The sequence below is a fragment of the Rhineura floridana genome, chromosome 9, assembly GCF_030035675.1.
Source record: "Rhineura floridana isolate rRhiFlo1 chromosome 9, rRhiFlo1.hap2, whole genome shotgun sequence".
Taxonomy (NCBI): Eukaryota; Metazoa; Chordata; class Lepidosauria; order Squamata; family Rhineuridae; genus Rhineura; species Rhineura floridana.
This window is the reverse complement of record NC_084488.1, coordinates 119,288,872-119,308,586: the sequence shown is the minus strand read 5'-3', so window position 1 is coordinate 119,308,586 and position 19,715 is coordinate 119,288,872. Positions and strand designations below refer to the sequence as shown.

General features: G+C 44.7%; 1 pseudogene; it reads left to right on the top strand.

The window, feature by feature from the left end:
* Positions 1-19,212: 19,212 nt before the first annotated feature.
* LOC133364620 (5S ribosomal RNA) lies at positions 19,213-19,321 on the top strand (annotated as a pseudogene).
* Positions 19,322-19,715: the final 394 nt, after the last annotated feature.

Below are 19,715 nucleotides of genomic sequence, written 5' to 3'. Positions count from 1 at the left end.
CTAGCAGACCACGCCAGAATAGGGGAACAGGGGATGGATGCATTATACCCATCCCCTGTTCCGGGTCGGCTCAGCTCTAGACAAAAACTGGGGGACGCAAGGTTCCTACCGACCTTCGACTGTTGTTGTGCAATGCCAGGTCTGTGGTATAAAAAACTTCGCTCATCCATGATATGATCTTGGATGAGCGGGCAGACCTGGCATGTATTACGGAGACTTGGTTGGACGAGGCCTCTGCTCCCATTCTTGAGGCCATGTGTCCACCAGGCTTCCGTTGCACACAGCAGCCAAGGGTGGGAAGGCGGGGAGGGGGCATGGCAGTCATCTATCAAGAGTCCTTGGTTTTTGCCAGACTCCCTCTCCATAGGACTCAATTTGTTGATTGTATGTACTGGAGGTTGGGCCCGAAGGGCAGTTTAGGGATCCTGCTGGTGTACCGCCCACCCCGCTGCACAGCAGACTCCCTGGCCGAGGTGCTGGAGGTGGTCACGGCTGTACGGGTGTTGTCCCCAGAATTGTTAGTGCTGGGTGACTTCAACGTGCATGCCGAGACCACTCTCACTGGAGCCCCTCGGGATTTCCTGGAAACCATGGCTTCCTGGGATCTGCGCTTTAGTAACAATGGGCCCACCCATGTAGCCGGTCATGCTCTCGACCTTGTGTTTGTCCTGGAAGAGGAGAGCAGTGCTCTGAAGTTGGGAGTGGCTTATTCCACTCCTGTGTCATGGTCAGACCACTACCTGGTAAACATGGACTTCTCAATGCCGCGCCCCCATTAGAATGGTCCGCCCCAGGTGCCTGATGGATCCGGGTGGATTCCTAACTGTGCTAGGGGAATTGGAACCTGCTGAAGGTCGCCCAGTCGAAACCCTGGTGAAGGAGTGGAATGATGAGATCACCAGGGCATTAGACCGGGTGGCTCCAAAACGTCCTCTCCCCCTGAATAGAACTCAGTTAGCACTGTGGTATACACCACGGTTGCGTACTCTGAGACAGGAGGTGAGACGACTAGAATGCCGGTGGCGGAAATCCCGCTCCGAATATGTCCGGACACAGGTTAGAGCAGCAGTAGCTGCCTACCAAGTGGCAATAAAGGCAGGAAAGAAGGCTTTCTTTGCTGCCTCTATTGCGTCTGCGGAGTGCTGTCCCAGGAGGCTGTTCCAGGTGGTCTGAAGCCTGGTCAGTCCAGTTGCTCAGGAACCCTTGGAACAGTCAAAGGCCTCTTGTGACATATTGGCAAAGCACTTCGCCGATAAAATCGAACACTTACGGAGCTCGATCCCGTGCGCCGTGGATACAGTAAGTGAACCAGAGTTGGCCAGTTGCATGCCGGTAAGTTGGGATCGGTTTCGGCTTCTCCCTTCTGAGGATGTGGACAAGGTGCTTTCGACTGTGAAGCCTACCACTTGCCTAACTGACCCTTGCCCATCGTGGCTCCTTGTGAGCTGCAGAGAGAAACTGGGCCTGGGGATTACAGCGGTGGTTAACGCATCCTTGCAGGAGGGTGTGATGCCATTAGCTTTCAAGGAGGCAATTGTAAAGCCCATCTTAAAGAAGCCCTCCTTGGATCCCCAAGTTTTTAATAACTTTTGCCCAATTTCGAACCTACCATTCTTGGGCAAGGTCATTGAGTGAGTGGTGGCCAACCAGTTGACAACACACTTGGATGAAACGGATTACTTGGATCCATACCAATCGGGTTTCAGGACTGGTCACGGAACTGAAACAGCCTTGGTCGCTCTGGTAGATGATATGAGGAGGGCATTAGATAGGGGAGAATTCACCTTTCTTGTCCTCCTCGATCTCTCAGCGGCTTTTGATACTGTCGACCACAGTATCCTTTTACATCGCCTGGAGGGATTGGGAATTGGAGGCACTGTATTACGGTGGTTCCGTTCCTTTCTCTCCGATAGGTACCAACAGGTAGCATTGGGGGAGGAGGTTTCAGACCCTTGGCCTCTCAATTGTGGTGTGCCACAGGTCTCTATCCTCTCTCCCATGCTATTTAATATCTATATGAAGCTGCTGGGGACAATCATTAGGAGATTTGGGCTGCAGTGTCACCAATATGCGGATGACACTCAGCTCTATCTCTCGTTTAAATCTTCACCAGAGTTGGCTGTGGAGACCTTGTCCAAGTGCCTGGAATCCGTGAGTGGATGGATGGGAAGGAACAAGCTGAAGTTGAACCCTGATAAGACCGAGGTGCTACTCGTGGGGGACAAGAGAAGGTTGGGAGATGTTGATCTGAAGTTCAATGGGGTGAGTCTGCCCCTGAAGGACCAGGTCCGCAGCCTTGGGGTTGTACTTGATTCCAGGCTGTCCATGGAGGCTCAGATTTTGGCAGTGAGCCGGGCAGCCTGGTATCAACTACACCTCATACGAAGACTGCAACCCTACCTTCCTGTTCATCAGCTCCCACTAGTGGTACACGCCCTGGTCACCTCTCGATTGGATTATTGTAATGCGCACTATGGGGGGTTACCCTTGAAAACGGTCCGGAAATTACAACTTATACAAAACGCGGCGGCTCGACTACTTACGAATAGTCGCCGCCGGGATCACATCACCCCAGTGTTGTTCGATCTACACTGGCTTCCAGTTGCTTTCTGGGCCCAATTCAAGGTGTTGGTATTAACCTTTAAATCCCTATACGGTATCGGCCCAGTTTATCTAAAGGAGCGCCTTCAACGCCACCAATTATGCCGCCCGACACGATCAGCCACACAGGGCCTTCTCTCAATCCCGCCGACAAAAACAGCTAGATTGGCGGGAACTAGAGAGAGGGCATTCTCAGTGGTGGCCCCCACCTTATGGAACTCCCTCCCACAAGATCTACGGCACGCCTCTTCCCTAAATGTATTCCGTAAAGCCTTAAAGACCTGGCTCTTTCAACAGGGCTTTGGGATTTCCAGGGAGGGTTAACTGTTATGACTGAAATGCCTCTAACCCTGTACTAGTATTGTTTTTGCTGCTGTATTGTTTTTACATTGTATTATTGTATTTATTGTATTGTGTTCTAATTATTTACATGTACGTCGCCTAGAGTGGCCAATGGCCAGATAGGCGACACATAAATTAATTTTATTATTATTATTATTATTATTATTATTATTATTATTATAATTATTATAATTATTATAATTATAATTATTATTATTCCACTGCCCACTGACACGGAGCCACCAGCCGTCACTGGGCCTAACCATACCTACTTTAAGCAGCTTTTCCTCACATCAGTTCCCTTCTGGATCCCTTCCCCTCTCGCTCCTTTCCAGCTCATCCGTCTTACCCCCCAGCCAGACCTGGGGAAAGAATAGTTATCACATCCTTTGATGGTTAACCTCTCTCTTTCATATCTTGGCTTCAGCTTTCTGCAAAGTTACTTGTTTGATTGATATAAGGATGCCATTAGACAGAGAAGAAGAACAGGGCTTGGCCAGTCAGAACTCTGAATGACGATTGACGATGGAAACCAAGGCACTGATAGACTCATCGTGCACAAGTGCAAGGCTGGGGTCCGTTGTGGCATCACTTGCCTGTGTTGTTTACTATCTGTCAGCAGAGATGACATGTTAAGTCATTAACAAGCCCTTCTTGAATCCCTTATTTGAATCAATCTTTCTAATTTCCACTGATACGGATCCTGAGAACTAATGAGTCAGTCTGACACAGTCCTACTCTCAAATGAGTCATGGAAACCGCTGGCAAGAAGACGGTTAATAACATGCAGTGCAGGCAGGATGGAGAGATGGAAAGAAAAGAGCTCAGCGGTCCAAGTCAAAGTTTTTACGATTTCTAGTATCGGTCTATGGGAGAAGCTCATGGCAACACAAGGCTACTCCATTCCATTTTCTTCAAAAGTAGGCATGGCCACTTGATGATGATTTATCAGTCACTTGTCAAAATACAATACAATACAATACACAAAAGCAATTTAAAACCAGAAAAATGTAAAACAATGACAATACATATCCATAAAATGTTTTTTCATAAGGATGAAGTCCCAATGAGCCCACTACAAGATGAGCATCAGCTTAGGCTGCAAAGGCCTGACTAAACAGAACAGTCTTACCTGGCGCCTAAAGACTGTCAAGGATGGTGCCAGGTGGGCCTCTCTGGAGAGCATTCCATAGATGGGGATCCATCACTGAAAAGGCCCGCTCTCATGTGGATGAGCTACAGAATGCTCTTGTATCTGTCCCCTGGCAACTTCCCCAATTTTAATAATATGATTCAAAAACAGTTTGCCTACACTTTCTATTTAATGACCCTTCCCTCTTGGATTTTATTGACTTGTTACATTTTTTATTCCACCCTACTGCCAGATCTTGGGATGGTGTGTACGGTATACCATGTTATACCCGCACAATTACAGTCATCGTTTCCCATCCTAAACTATCATCCCTCAGTGATCTGCATGGCTGATGTCCCATTCTGATATTGCAGAGGAGCCCATGGAGTGAGCAACTTGCTCCAACCAAGGCTGGAGGTGGACTGAATTCTTGAGGGTCAACTATGCCTTCAGAATAAATGTGGTCCTTGGGCCCTACCCTTAATTTAAATCCTGGATTTTTGCCAAATCCAGAATGAGGGTCAAATTCATTTCAGTACTTATACACTCACCATGAGGCATTTCGGGTGAATTTAGAATGCAGTATGAAAATGCACAGTGGAGGCAGAACTTTGCCACTGGATATGAAAGGGTGAGTAGGAAAGAAACTCTCTTTTTTAGGCCACATAGAAGGTAAACCCAGGGCACGTGGAGCTAGTGGCTGAATCCCAGGCATATTGGCAAACAGGACAGGGAAGGCACTACTCCCAGGCCACATTCACACCATACATTTATTCCACTATTATTCCACTTTAAACAGTCATGACTTCCACCAAAGAATCCTGGGAAGGGTAGTTTGTGAAGGTTGTTGAGAGTTGTTAGGAGACCCCCTATTCCCCTCACAGAGCTACAGTTGCTAGTGTAGTTTAATGGTCAGTCCCTCTTTCCAGAAAATTCTGGGAATGGTAGGAACAGGAGTCTCGTAACAGCTCTCAGCACCCCTGCACAAACTAACCTTCCCATAATTCTTTGGGGGAAGCCAGGACTGTTTAAAGTGGAGTAATAGTGGAATAAATGTATGGTGTGAATCTGGTCCTCAAGTACTCAGCCATGAAACAAGGTATGATGGCTGTCATCTCTCCTGGAAGGGAGTCATCAACACGGAGGTTTATAGATGGATCTCTTCTGTAACTGGAGAGTAAGGCTACCAATGGCTACAAATCATGATGGCTATATGCTACCTGAGGGTAGGTAGTGGTTCCTATTCAGAGTAGACCCATTGACATTAATGAACAAGTTAGTCACGTCTATTAACTTCAATGGATTTTATTTTGAGTAGGACCCACCCAATTTCTGTGACTGTAGTTTGTTTTCTACTGTTTTTAATCCTGAATTTTAATTTGTTATAACGTGCCCTGGGACCTACTGGTGAAAAGTAGGTAATATATTTAACAACAACAAATTGGATAGAATACAGGGTGCCTCCAAATTAGCCATTGCTCAGTCATTATAGTGGGAAAGGGCTACTGAGCTTACAATCTGCTTATGGGCTTCCCAGAGTAGGGTTGCCAGGTCCATGGCCTGAGACTGATCCTGTATCTTTAGGAGAAGTCAGCCAAGGACAGGTGTTCTTGCAACCCTGTAATGAGAAAAACCACAAGGTGGAATTCTCCCTTCCCCCTGCACAACTTTGAAAGATACAGAAGACCTCCTGGAGGCCGTGGCTGGCAACCAAGAGGTCTTCTGTATCTTTAAAAATTGTGCAGGGGGAAGGGAGAATTCCACCTTGTGGTTTTTCCCATTAGAGGGTTGCAAGAACACCTGCACTTGGCTGACTTTCTCTTCTTCTAAAGATACAGGATCAGTCTCAGGCCAAGAACCTGGCAACCCTATCCCAGAGGCATCTGATTGGCCATTGTGGGAACAGAATGCTGGACTAGATAGGCCTTTGGTCTGATCCAGCGGGGCTTGTCTTGTATTCTCCCAGAACACCGAGCTGCACAGCCGCTAGTAAGCTCCCAGCAAAAGAAACTAATATACAGAGAGTGATGCAAATTAAAACAGGCCTATGCCAGGACTTGAACCAGCAGAGTCTCTAAATTTTAGTGCAGCCTTGAACTTACTGCAGCCTGCAGTTCCCGTGAGCCATTTCGACTTGTTAAGGTGATGGCATTTATTGCAGCTGGGAAGGAACTGAAGGAGAATAACTTCTCTGTTGCTACACAGCCTAAAAGTCAACAATCTCATAAAACTCAGCACTAATAATGCAAAGATTCTGGATTTGTATGTTAAATGCTTTCCCCTCAGGTGTTTTGGCAGTTGCACACAGCCATTCAATGGCATTTGAATATTTGATGACACTTTGGAAGGAACCTCTTCTCTGCTGCTGCAGCTACTCTTATTAACACAGTTATGTAATGTCTGTTTAATTAAAGTTGCTGTAGAGAATAGAACAGGGATGGGTGCCTTTAGCATCTGTAATTGGTAGGCAGTATAAAGCCTTGGGATTGGCGAGCTCTAGAAACACAGCTTTCTTTTCTTACCTGGTCAACAAAGCCCCCAGCCAGTTGTTGAAAGCTCCCAGCCAATCAGGGATCCTAAGTTGGAGAACAGATGGTCTGGTTTGGAGAAGGCTGCCCGCTGCCCTGAAGCAAAGTGCACAATGGCTTGCCTAAGGCCACCTGGAGAGTTTTTGACTAAGGTTTGAGCTTGGTGCTAAGACCCTTATTTTAAAGTGGTTGAGCGGTCAAGTGCATCTGAGCCTTTAATCCTTTTAAAAATAAAGAAAAGAATTCAAGTCAATATTTTTCAGGCTTGCTATCACTGCCGGATTTTCACAATTAAGAGTTGTTTGGATAATAAGGTAACCACTTTTATTTTAACTGGCATGACCCAAACCAAACACACGCTGGAAGGAATCGAGCCTATGCCAAGGGTGTCTAGACAGCGCCACGCAGGATTAAAAGAAATGATAATGGAAGCCAAACGGTTGGATCCTGCCATGGTGTATAGTAATGTTTATGTAGCTGCTTGCATGAGCAAGGGAAACCCAACAACCACATCACAGGAATAGTATCGACTTGCCTGGAAGAGCAGTGTGGTGTAGTGGGCTTCTTCTGGTAGGAAGGGCAGGATATTAATTAATTAATTAAATAAATAAATTTAATAAATAAATAAAACAGGGCTAGCTAACATAGCGCTTGCCAAATGTTGCTGGGCTACAGTTCTCATCATCTCTGATGATTGGCCATGCTGGCTGGGGCTGATGGGAGTTGGAGTCCAGCAACATCTGATGGGCACCATGTTGGCTACCCCTGCAACAGAGTGCTGGACAAGGGCTGGGAAGCTCCAACTTCTAATCCCCACTCAGCTGTGGAATTCACTGGCTGACTTTGGGCCAGTCGCTATAGCCATGTATGCAACCCCCAACATGCATATATATTTTTAAATTTCTGTGTAGCTGCTTGCATGAGTAAGGAACCCCAGCAATCAGACAGATTTATTTATTTACTAAATTTATATCCTGCCCTTCCTCTCAGAAGGGGCCCATGGCAGTAACCAAGTAATAAAACACTAAAATATATATTTAAAAAGATCTTAAAAACATTTTTAAGAAACATCTTTAAAACAAAACATCTTAATTTTTTTAAGAACATCTTAAAAACAGAATAGTAGAATTGGAAGGGGCCTATAAGGCCATTGAGTCCAACCCTCTGCTCAATGCAGGAATCCAACTTAAAGCATCTCCGACAGATGGCTGTCCAGCTGCCTTTTGCATGCCTCCAGTGTTGGAGAGCCCACCACTGCCCTAGCTCATTGGTTCCATTGTTGTACTACTCTAACAGTTAGGAGGTTTTTCCTGATGTTTAGTCGAAATCTGGTTTACTGCAACTTGAGCCCATTATTCCGTGTCCTGTACTCTGGGATGATCGAGAAGAGATTCTGGCCAGCCTCTGTGTGACAGCCTTTCATGTACTTGAATAGTGCTATCATATCTCCCCTCAGTCTTCTCTTCTCCAGGCTAAACATGCCCAGTTCTTTCAGTCTCTCCTCCTAGGGCTTTGTTTCCAGTCCCCTGATCATCCTTGTTGCCCTCCTCTGAACCTATTCCAGTATGTCTGCATCCATCTTAAAATATGGTGTCCAGAACTGGATGCAGTACTCAAGATGAGGCCTAACCAGTGAGAAACAGAGGGGAACTAGTACTTCACATGATTTGGAAACTATACTTCTGTTAATGCAGTCTAAAATAGCAGTTGCCTTTTTTGCAGCCGCATCACACTGTTGGCTGATATTCAGCTTGTGATCAACAACAATCCCAAGATCCTTCTCTCATGTAGTGTTGCCGAGCCAAGTATCCCCCATCTTATACTTGTGCATTTGGTTTCTTTTTCCTAGGTGTAGAACTTTGCACTTATCCCTCTTAAATTTCATTCTGTTGTTTTCAGCCCAATGCTCCAGCCTATCAAGATCATTTTAAATTTTGTTTCTGCCCTCCAAAGTATTAGCTATTCCTCCCAATTTTGTATCATCTGCAAATCTGATAAGCATTCCCTGTACCTCCTCATCCAGGTCATTAATAAAAATGTTGAAGAGCACTGGGCCCAGGACCAGCATACTTGGGTTTCAATCCCAAACAGCAGGGAGTCTCCCATTACTACTACTACTACTACTACTACTGTACTACTCTTCTTGTTGTTGTGGGGCATGGTTGACTGAACTTCAGCCTCTCACTTGCTGTTGCATGGGGTCTCCTGTAATTCTTCCTCTCCAGGCTGTCCTCCAGTCTCATCCTCAAGTACCTGAAAGCGGTTCCATTGTTCCACTGGTGCATGGTGTCTTCTGCTCCTAACTGTCACCCTTTCCCACTGAGTTTCCTCCACTTCGTCATTCTTCTCCTCAGCACTCTGCTGTTCTGCTGCAACATGCTTTCGTCTTCCACCTTTCTTCTCTTTGCTATTGTTGTTCTAGCGTTCTGTCTAAGAAGTTTTCGTCTTTTCTTTTACTTTTGATTGTGGCCATCTGCTACTCCAGGCCAGAGCTTGGAAATGTTACTTTTTTGAACTACGACTCCCATCAGCTCCAGCCAGCATGGCCACTGGATTGGGCTGATGGGAGTTGTAGTTCAAAAAAGTAACATTTCCAAGCTCTGCTCCAGGCCTCTCAGTTTTTCTTCCAACAGTGCAACCAGCTTGCTCTGGTTGCATGCATATACCATGTTGTTCTCAGGCAAGAAAACATATATTACTCACACCTTGTAGGTAATTATCATTGGAGTGTCATTTCTGTCCATAATCTCTATTACCTTTTGTTTCTTTTCTTTCTACATGCATTGGAATGGCCTGTGCTTTGTCCTATCTTCCTGGAAGGTTAACAAGAGAGTCCCACTAGTATGTGGTGTGCACTAAAGATTTTTTGTTATGCACCTCTCCCACTAACCTCTATTGCCAAACTCCTGTTAACTATCTCTGTTCACTTGCTCTCTGAGAGCTAGCTTGTTTGTATATCCTCTAGCCCAGCTGAGACAGCTCACTCTGCTCTGCTCAGTTAAGAGTCAGGAAACAGAATGAACCACCCAGCACACACAACTGCTGCTAGTTGCCCTCAGCAGTTATTAGGCCACACCCCTTCAGTCAACACATACCCCAAGAAGCCCACTCTGCTCCTTTCCTGACGGTGTTCCAGAGACTTATGGAAACCCACTTGTTCCAGAGAGTCTTTGGGAGGGTTTGAAGGCTGAGCCTGAAACTGATTTTATTTCCCTCCCCCTTTTTAATTTTACCTATTTAGCCCCCTTTTAATATCACTCCTCAAGATTTCTTAATGGTATTTTATGCATTTTATCTATTTTTTTTTTATTGTGAGCCACTCTGAGTGCCCTATTTGAGGGTAGAAGGGTGAGATAGAAATATTTTAACTGAATAAATAAGACACCTATCAGGCCACTCCCCTCCCACTCAAGCTGCTATGAACCCCTTCAGCTTTTCCGCCTCCATCTTTCAAAACATCTTGCAAGACAACTTAAAAACAATTCTAATACAAATGCAAACTAGGATAAGGTCTCTACTTAAAAGGCTTGTTGAAAAAGGTAGTGATAAAGCTGACTGGCCTGAGGGAGAGTGTGGTGTACTAGTGGTTAGAGTGTTGGACTGCGGCTAGCTTGTATCCAGTTAAAAGATTTCAGCTAGCAGGGCTGGAAAGCTCTTTGTGTGAGACTTTGGAGAGCCAGTGTCATGGATTCTATACTAGGTGTGGGCAGGCCTGCAGGATCTACTTCATTGCTTTTTTTTACTAGTATCAGTGGTCCATAAACTTGGGTCAGGTTCCAAATTGAGTGAGAGAGAGTGTGCGTGTGTGAGTGTGTGTGTGAGAGCGAGAGCTATATGGAGCCAGGTGTAAAATAGTGATTTGGGGCGGAGCCAAATGTCTAGTGCAAGGCTGGGAAACCTGTGGATCTCCAGCTGTTTTTGGATTACAGTTCCCATAATCCCTGACCATTGGCCATGCTGACAGAGGAGTTGGAGCCCAGCTACTTCTGAAGAGTCGTAGGTTCTTCAGCCCTGGCTTGCTACTGTGTGTCATAGCCAAATATACTATGATGACCAGCAGATGCAAATCAAAATCTATAGAGGAGAGCCCTTGCAGATGATCTGTTTATTAAACTTTCATCCTGATCTGTTTGCATGGAGATTTGATACCACTGCCTATTAAATGAGCATTTATTCTGATTTGTTGGCAGGGTGGTTTGATGATGTTGAATCAAAGCAAGTGTTATCCACACTTTTTGATGCATTTTCCCATCACTGTGCATTTACCCTGGCCTTTGATACCTGAGATGTATATTTTTAGGACCCATCCTAGTTTTTTGTGATGTGATTTTAAGTATTTTAAAATGGTTTTTAATTATGTATTTTAAACTGTTGTAACTTGCCCTGGGACTTTAGAGTGAAGGTGGGTAATAAATTAAAATGATCATTACCATCACCACTACCATTATCTCCTGATCACAAAAAGCCTGATCTGTTTGGGAAGCAGGTTTGTTGTGTAAGACTGCTCAATGATAATTGCACAAGCTGAATTTGCCAGGATTCCCACCTGAAAAATGGGTCTGAAAGTTCCTGGAGTTACTACAGATTGGGGATTCTAATATCCCAATTTAGTTATTTATAAGGCTGCAATCCTATACACACATACCCAGGAGCAAAACTCATTGAACTCAATGAGCTTACATCTGAGAAGCCCATACAGAATTGCACTGCTCTCGCTGTGTGTGTGCTTTTTGTTGCTATTTTTAACTGATTGAGAGACAGAAATCCTTGTTAAATTGCAAAGCATCCAACAATCTGTCAGTGGATCCTGCCTTCCAGCCACCCTGCTGTTTTATGCATACATTAGGATGAGCACCCTAGCTTTTGGACAGCTCAGATGCTTGTTTAAAATCCAGCTGTTTGCTTGGCAAACTGCTAGAAAAAGACCCCAATTAATCCCTTCCCCCCCCCTGCACAGAAGTAGAAGTACTGCTCAGAAGGACAAATCCTATGCAATGAAAAATGTGTGTCAGAAGAGTAAATAGTCTCTGGGCTCATAGATAAATGCTTTAAAAATATGGAAGTTTCCCCTTAAGGCTTTGAAAAGACATGATCTGATGAGAAAATAAATGAAACGGTGCTTATGGAGCAACCACAGTTTTTAGGAAGGAGATCCTTGATCTCTACCCATGCCCAAATCTTGTCTCTAGAGTGTCATTTCCATCCATCATCGCTGTCTCCTTTTTTTCTACTTGTATTGGAATGGCCTGTACTTTATCCTGTCCTCCTTGAAGGTTAACAAAAGAAGAGCCTGCTGGATCAGGCCAGTGGCCCATCTAGTCCAGCATCCTGTTCTCACAGTGGCCAACCAGGTGCCTGGGGGAAGCCCGCAAGCAGGACCTGAGTGCAAGAACACTCTCCCTTCCTGAGGCTTCCGGCAACTGGTTTTCAGAAGCATGCTGCCTCTGACTAGGGTGGCAGAGCACAGCCATCACGGCTAGTAGCCATTGATAGCCCTGTCCTCCATGAATTGGTCTAATCTTCTTTTAAAGCCATCCAAGCTGGTGGCCATTACTGCGTCTTGTGGGAGCAAATTCCATAGTTTAACTATGTGCTGAGTAAAGAAGTACTTCCTTTTGTCTGTCCTGAATCAGCTTCTTTGAATGTCTACGAGTTCTAGTATTATGAGAGAGGGAGAAGAACTTCCCATCCCACTGGTATGTGATGACAAATTAAGACAGTGGGTGGCTAGGTCCCAGTAGCACTCCATTTTGCAGTGTACGCAGTGAACAAAATAAATTTTAAAGTTCTTTTTAAGTGAAAGGGGCTGGAGAATCTGGGGCCGCCCCAAATACTTGGGATCTGGGCCCAATGGGCCACCCTTTAACACTGTCCCAAGGGCTAATTAAGATTAAGCTAATTAAATTAAGCTAATTAAGACTGGAAAAATGTGCATATAAGCAAGAAAAGCTCTAAATCCTACTTAACAGCTGCTACTCAGTGGAAAAATTAGTGGTCTGGTTTTCTTTTCCAATGCATTAGTGTCAAATGAACCTGAAATGCTTCAACTGAGTTAAGCTTCCAAAAGATTTTGCTGCTTCTGCTTTTTAAGTCCATAAATTAGCTGGCAAAGGCATTTAGAATCATATTCTCTCCCCCCCCCTCCACCCGCCTGCCTTTCCTCTCCCAGGGTGGTTGGATAATCCCATTGCTTATTCCAAGATGGAATCAGTGAGATATAATTTAAAAAGAGAGAGAGGAAGCTACAAATAGTAATTAAAGGAGTCTCCTGTACTAATTTGAACTTGGAGAGATAACAAATTAAGAATGGAAATGATGACAGTGCAGAAAATTAAAAAATGGAAGGTCAGGAATATAGTGTAGTTATAGAGACACAGAGCTGGAGGGGTCCTGGGAGGTCATATAGCCAACCCCCCTGTTTGATGCAGGATATGCAGAATCAGGGCATCCTCAACAGATAGCTGTTTGTGCAATAAAGAGCTCCAGAGAGAGATACAGAACTCACCCCGCATTGGTCATTGGTTCCACTGTCAAGCTACTCTTCCTGTTGAGAAGCTTCTTCTGATGTTCAGCTGAAATCTACTCTCCTATAACTCAAGCCTTTTAACTCTAATCCTGCCCACTGGAGTAGCCCAGAACAAGCCTTTGCTATCTTCTAGCGCTTTGGAGTTCCAAGCTGAATGCATTCTTAAGAGCCTTGGCACTGAGAGAAGGTCTCCAACTGCCCAGGATTGTACCTAGGATTGCCAGATCTCAGACTTTGACTTGACTCTGTCTAGCCCAGTACTGTCTACTCTGACTCGCAGCAGCTCTCCAAGGTCTCAGGCAAGAAAGGGGTTTTCATATCACCGACTACTCTGGAGACCGTGGGGATGGACCTGGGACCTTCTACATGTGAAGGTTCTGCTCTGCCACTGAGCAGTGTGCTGTATGGTATGGGGCCAGGTAATCTGAAGGACCATCTTTTCCCCCAAGTACTTCCCCAGGTTAGAAGTGTGACAAGAGCAACTCCCATTTGGTCCTCTTTGCATGGGGAGAGAGACAGAGAGATAGTCGTCCTAGCTGGCTGGCTGGCTGCCACTGACCTGTGCTCAACTTTTCTGTCTGTCTTCCTTCTGTGTAAACTAATATGTCTCAGGGAGCTATTCTGACCTCTGGCTCACTCGCCTGTTTCTTCTCTGCTGACCACCGGAGGAGAAGTCTGTTTTTATGATGTTTTGATGTGTTTTTAGTGCTTTTGTTTGCTGCCCTGCTGGGAGGAAGGGCGGGATATAAATCAAATAACAAACAAACAAACAAACAAACAAACTAATAATAATAATAAATAAGGAGCCATGTCCTGTTTGTCTCCTCTCCTCTAGCATGAGGTGCAATGTCCAGGCATGGTCATTGCAGCCTCCAACTTTGCTAGATGGGACCACCTTCCCTATCTCCGGGGAGGGTTAATTGTTATAACTGAAATGCCTCCTGCCCTGTTTTAATATTGTTGTTGCAGCTGTATTGCTTTTATACTGTTTTTATATTGTATTACTGTATTTTATTATATTGTGTTTTAACGATTTTGTACGTCGCCTAGAGTGGCCATTGGCCAGATAGGCGACACAGAAATTAAATTTATTATTATTATTATTATTATTATTATTATTATTATTATTATCCAGTATGCATTGCTATTAATAAAGTCATCTTTTCTGATTTTGAAACCAAGTCGGAGTGATTTAAAGCAAGGTAAAAGCTCGCTTTCTTTCAGGCAAAATCACACCCATGCAGCACAGAGCGCTGAGCAAGATACACTTAACGAAGCTCTAATTTACTACATCTCTGAATGGTCTACCAGACATTGGAGAACTCAACAACCCAGACTCCGAGATATCTTTTGCTACCCTTCTCTGGGTACTGCAAAAAGTTGAGGTTGCAGGAGTCTACTGGGGAACAGGAGTGTAATCGTCTGGGGACTTGGGGAGTCTTACACCCTTTACTTTTTGGAGATCAGGGTCCCAGCAGGGTCCCTCTGTCTCCAGCATACTATGAGCAAATCAGCGTGAAAGGGGAGCATGTCAGCCACACAGAAGAATCTTCTAATGTGTTTCTTTTTTCTTTTCTGCTGCTTGGAGCCAATCAGAGTGAAAGGACGCGAGTCAGCCTCTTAGAAGACTCTTCTCAATAGCTAACACCCTCCCCTTTCATGCCTATTAGCTCAGAGGGATTATTGTTATGGGAGAAGGCATTCGTAAGGATCTCATTCTCAACCCAGCAGGAGAAAAAACAAAGGATGGGAGGGAGTGTGACTGTGACTGTCATGAAGGGAGCCTCCATTTCTGAATTTGCTACTGCACTTCTGCTGGGGAAAGGTGGTGTAGTGGTTAAGGTGTTGGACTACGACCTGGGAGACCACGGTTCGAATCCCCACACAGCCATGAAGCTCACTGGGTGACCTTGGGCCAGTCACTGCCTCTTAGCCTCAGAGGAAGGCAATGGGAAACCCCCTCTGAATGCCGCTCACCATGAAAACCCTATTCATAGGGTCACTCATAAGTCGGAATCGACTTGAAGGCAGTCCATTTCCATTTTTCCTTAATGTGGAATGCCCTCCTCAGAGAGGTTTTCCTGGTACCCAATTTGTGTTTTTTCTCAGAGCCAGGTGATTTCCCTCCCCCAGGCCTTTTAAACTCTTAATTTTAAAATCTAAACCGTGGTGAAAATATTTCCTGGTGTTGCTGACAAGTTGCTGTTGTTGTTATATCGATTTCATTTGCAGCTTTATATTTTCTTGTATGTAGATGCAGTTGTTTTACTCTTGTAAACCACCCCAAAATATTGTAAAAAAATAAGGACATATACCTGATCTTATCCTTGCTTCCTTTTTCACCCTCTCTTTCCTTTTCCTAGCAAAGGATAAAATTCTGGTTTTTATTTTTGTGTTCGTTCATCACCTGAAGAGAGAGTTCTTTGGTATGCCAACAGTCTGTTACATCATTTGCACATCCTCGTAGGAGTCCATTGTGCTGGAAAAGTGATGCTGTAAGGAATTAGCAGCAAGCCAGAGGGAAAGGGACTCCGGAGAGATGGGGGGGGGAAAGGACCCACAGAGTGAAATCTTGCAATCTAAGCCCACTTTTTGTGTTGAAGCTCAAGTTGTGTTTGGGGCCTCGCCCTTTCTGTGAGTCTGACTTTGTGAGTGGCTAAAGACACACCCAAACAACATAAATGAAATGCTCACAGGAAAGAAAATGCTGAATGTATGTGGTCATAGCCATACTACAGAATGAAAGTGGTATAATTGCTGTTATTCCTTCTCCCCAGGGAGCTGTAGGATAGGAGGAAGCTCTAGCAGAGTTCTCAGCAACCTCTTCAAACTGCAGTTCCCAGGATTCTTTGGGGGGAAACACAACAGGACATTTAAAAAGTTATAAAACAGTTCTTTAACTGTTAGACGCTTGTAGTGTGGTCTACTTTCCCCCCTGCAGAATCCAATTAGAGTATTGCTGTGTTGGCAAGAGTGCATGTTTGGTATTTCTTAATATTTGTTATTATTTTGACAATTTGTATACCGCTTAATTACAGTGTGGTGTAGTGGTTAAGGTGTTGGACTATGACCTGGGAGACCGGGGTTCGAATCCCCACACAGCCATGAAGCGCACTGGGTGACCTTGGGCCAGTTGCTGCCTCTCAGCCTCAGAGGAAGGCAATGGTAAACTACCTCTGAATGCCGCTTACCATGAAAACCCTATTCATAGGGTTGTCATAAGTCAGGATCAACTTGAAGGCAGTCCATTTCATTTTCAAGCATGATTGCATGGGAGTAAATCCCATCGAACTCAATAAGCATGCAAATGATGAAATCTGCCCTCCCCTCCTCTTCCTTCCCATCACCTCCCTTTTGCTCCTTCCCGCCCCCTTCCTTCACCCCTCCACTTCCAATCCTTTTCTTCCCCCTCCCACTCCTTCTGCTCCCCTCTCCCCCCTTCCCTCTACTCTCCCCTCCCCTCCTCCTCCCCCATGGTCAGTTTTACCTATCCTAGGACTACGACCTGGGAGTCCAGGGTTCGAATCCCCACATAGCCATGAAGCTCCCTGGGTGACCTTGGGCCAGTCGCTGCCTCTCAGCCTCATGAAAACCCTATGCGTAGGGTCGCCATAAGTCGGAATCGACTTGAAGGCAGCACATTTACATTTTTGAAATTACAGTTAGGGATGGGTCTATCAGTTTCTGTTCTCTCAGTGCCTCAGTCAGTTCTCTACAGTCCTGTGAATTTTGGCAAACATGTTTTAAAATGCACATGAAAATTCTTCAGCATTTTAGCTTAAATTTCTCTAAGCCTGAGCCTTTTTCCTTTGACTTACCTTTTATAGAACTTTTGGCAAACCAGTGTTTTTTGGTGGCTAATACGACACAAAATATTTATTCCCAGTTAGGAGAAATAGTGAAGATTTTACCCACTTAGGGCTGATTCACAAGAGAGGTATTAAAGATGAAGCTTTTGCCATCACAATCGATTTGCAAGGTTCTCACTTCCTACCTTCCAATCGCTCTTTTCCATTCATACTGAAGGGAAAGGATCAATCACGGAGCTTCCTAATGACCACGCCCTCTTATGGTCAAAATACCACTTCCTCTGGTTACCTTGGCAACTGAGCATGCTCAGTTTGTTCCAGAGTTTCATAAAAAAAACCCTGAAGTGCGATTATTTGTATTTTCACTGCTACAATCCAGCTGAAAACCAGAGCTTGGAAAAGTTACTTTTTTAGACTACAACTCCCATCAGCCCCAGCCAGCGTGGCCACTGGATTGGGCTGATGGGAGTTGTAGTTCAAAAAAGTAACTTTTCCAAGCTCTGGCTGAAACACAAATATTTGTTTGAACAGTGTCATGCTTTTTTGCACAGGTTAAGGGGGAAAGAAAAATAAAGCACCATTTGCAGCAGGCTTGCAGAAGGGGAGCCAGCAGGAGGAGGAGGGAGTGGAGAGGGGGATGATTGATACACCCTCCTAAAAGCATCGGAGCACAGCGTCTGCAAGCACTAGAGGTACAAAGTGGAGTCGTTTTAAAAGAGAATTGAGTTACGATTTAAAGGGGAAAATGGCATTCTAGCTGCTGATTGCCTGCAACGTCATGTGAACCATGCAAATTAAATGGGGACGCAAGTAGCAACAGATTCCCATTAATCCTCCGTGTGAATCAGCCCTTAGTCTCTCTTTCTCCAAGAGGAAGTTTAGCTTCTGGGAATCTTACTGCTTCCAATCAGCACTATTGGAAGGACAATTTAGTAAGATCCCGGTTAACTAACGGAGAAGTTCCTGTGGTGCTGGAACAGTAGAATCTGTTGAACATATTCTTTTATATTGTAACATGTATAAGGAATGCAGAAAGAAGATAATTTTTCCATTATTAACAGCCTTTTCTGGAAGTGACTCCACAACCTTGGTCCTAAACTGTTTAAGGGATGTGTCCTCTTATATCACTGAAAGGGTTTCTAAGTTTATTATGATTTCAGTGTAAATCAGGAAAAAATGTTGTTATCCTCCTGAGAGAGGGAATTTTATAAAAATGTATTTTGCTCTTATGTCATTGTTTATGCTTTATATCTTTTATATAACTTTGCTGGTCTGTGACTGTAATAAATAAATACTATTACTACATTTCTGAATGCACTTTTGACTAATGTACACATTTTTGCAGGCCATTTCTCCCAGTATCATTCATTTTTGAATGTTACTTTCACTAACATATTCATCCCCTATCTGGACAGGGATAACCTGGCTTCAGTTGTCCATGCTCTGGTAACCTCCAAGTTAGATTACTGCAATGTGCTCTACGTGAGGCTGCCTTTGAAGATGGTTCGGAAGCTGCAGCTTGTGCAAAATGCAGCGGTCCGATTGGTAACAGGGACCAGACGGTTCGAACATATAAAACCAATTCTGGCCTGCTTGCATTGGCTGCCTGTATGTTTCCGAGCTCGATTCAAGGTGCTGGTTTTAACCTATAAAGCCTTACATGGCTTAGGACCACACTACCTGATGGAATGCCTCTCCCGACATGAACCCACCCATCCACTACGCTGAGCATCCAAGGCCCTCCTCTGGGTGCCTACTCGGAGGGAAGCTGGGAGTCTGACAACAAGGGAGAGGGCCTTCTCAGTGGTGGGCCCCAAATCATAGAATGATTCTCCTAACGAGGTGTGCCTGGCGCCAACACTGTTATCTTTTCAATGCCAGGTCAAGACTTTCCTCTTCTCCCAGGCATTTTAAAATGTATTTTTAAATTGTTTTTAATTTTTTTTAATTGTGTTTTTTAATTGTTTTTTGTGTTTTAAAATTTTTATATGTTTTTTAATGTTTTTAATTGTTGTAAACTGCCCAGAGAGCTTCGGCTGTGGTGCGGTATATAAATGTAATAAATAAATAAATAATTTTTTATGTACATTTCCCCCTAATATATGCACTTTTGTGAACATTGGTTGCTTGGAGAACTATATCACAAAATTCAGATAAGTGCAAATTTTGAAGGATGGCTATGTTTCAGTTCTCTTATTGTTTTGGAAAGTGAGAATTTGATAGATTTGGCTTTAATGCAAACAGAATTGAATTTCTCCCCCATCCCTAATACACACATACGGCCATACTGCCCTGAACACACCTGATCTCGGAAGCTAAGCAGGGTCAGGCCTGGTTAGTACTTGGATGGGAGACCGCCTGGGAATACCAGGTGCCATAGGCTTAGAGGAAGGCAACGGTAAACCACCTCTGAATACCTCTTACTTGGATGGGAGACCACCTGGGAATACTGGGTGCCATAGGCTTAGAGGAAGGCAACGGTAAACCACCTCTGAATACCTCTTACTTGGATGGGAGACCGCCTGGGAATACCGGGTGCCATAGGCTTAGAGGAAGGCAACGGTAAACCACCTCTGAATACCTCTTACTTGGATGGGAGACCGCCTGGGAATACCGGGTGCCATAGGCTTAGAGGAAGGCAACGGTAAACCACCTCTGAATACCTCTTACTTGGATGGGAGACCGCCTGGGAATACCGGGTGCCATAGGCTTAGAGGAAGGCAACGGTAAACCACCTCTGAATACCTCTTACTTGGATGGGAGACCGCCTGGGAATA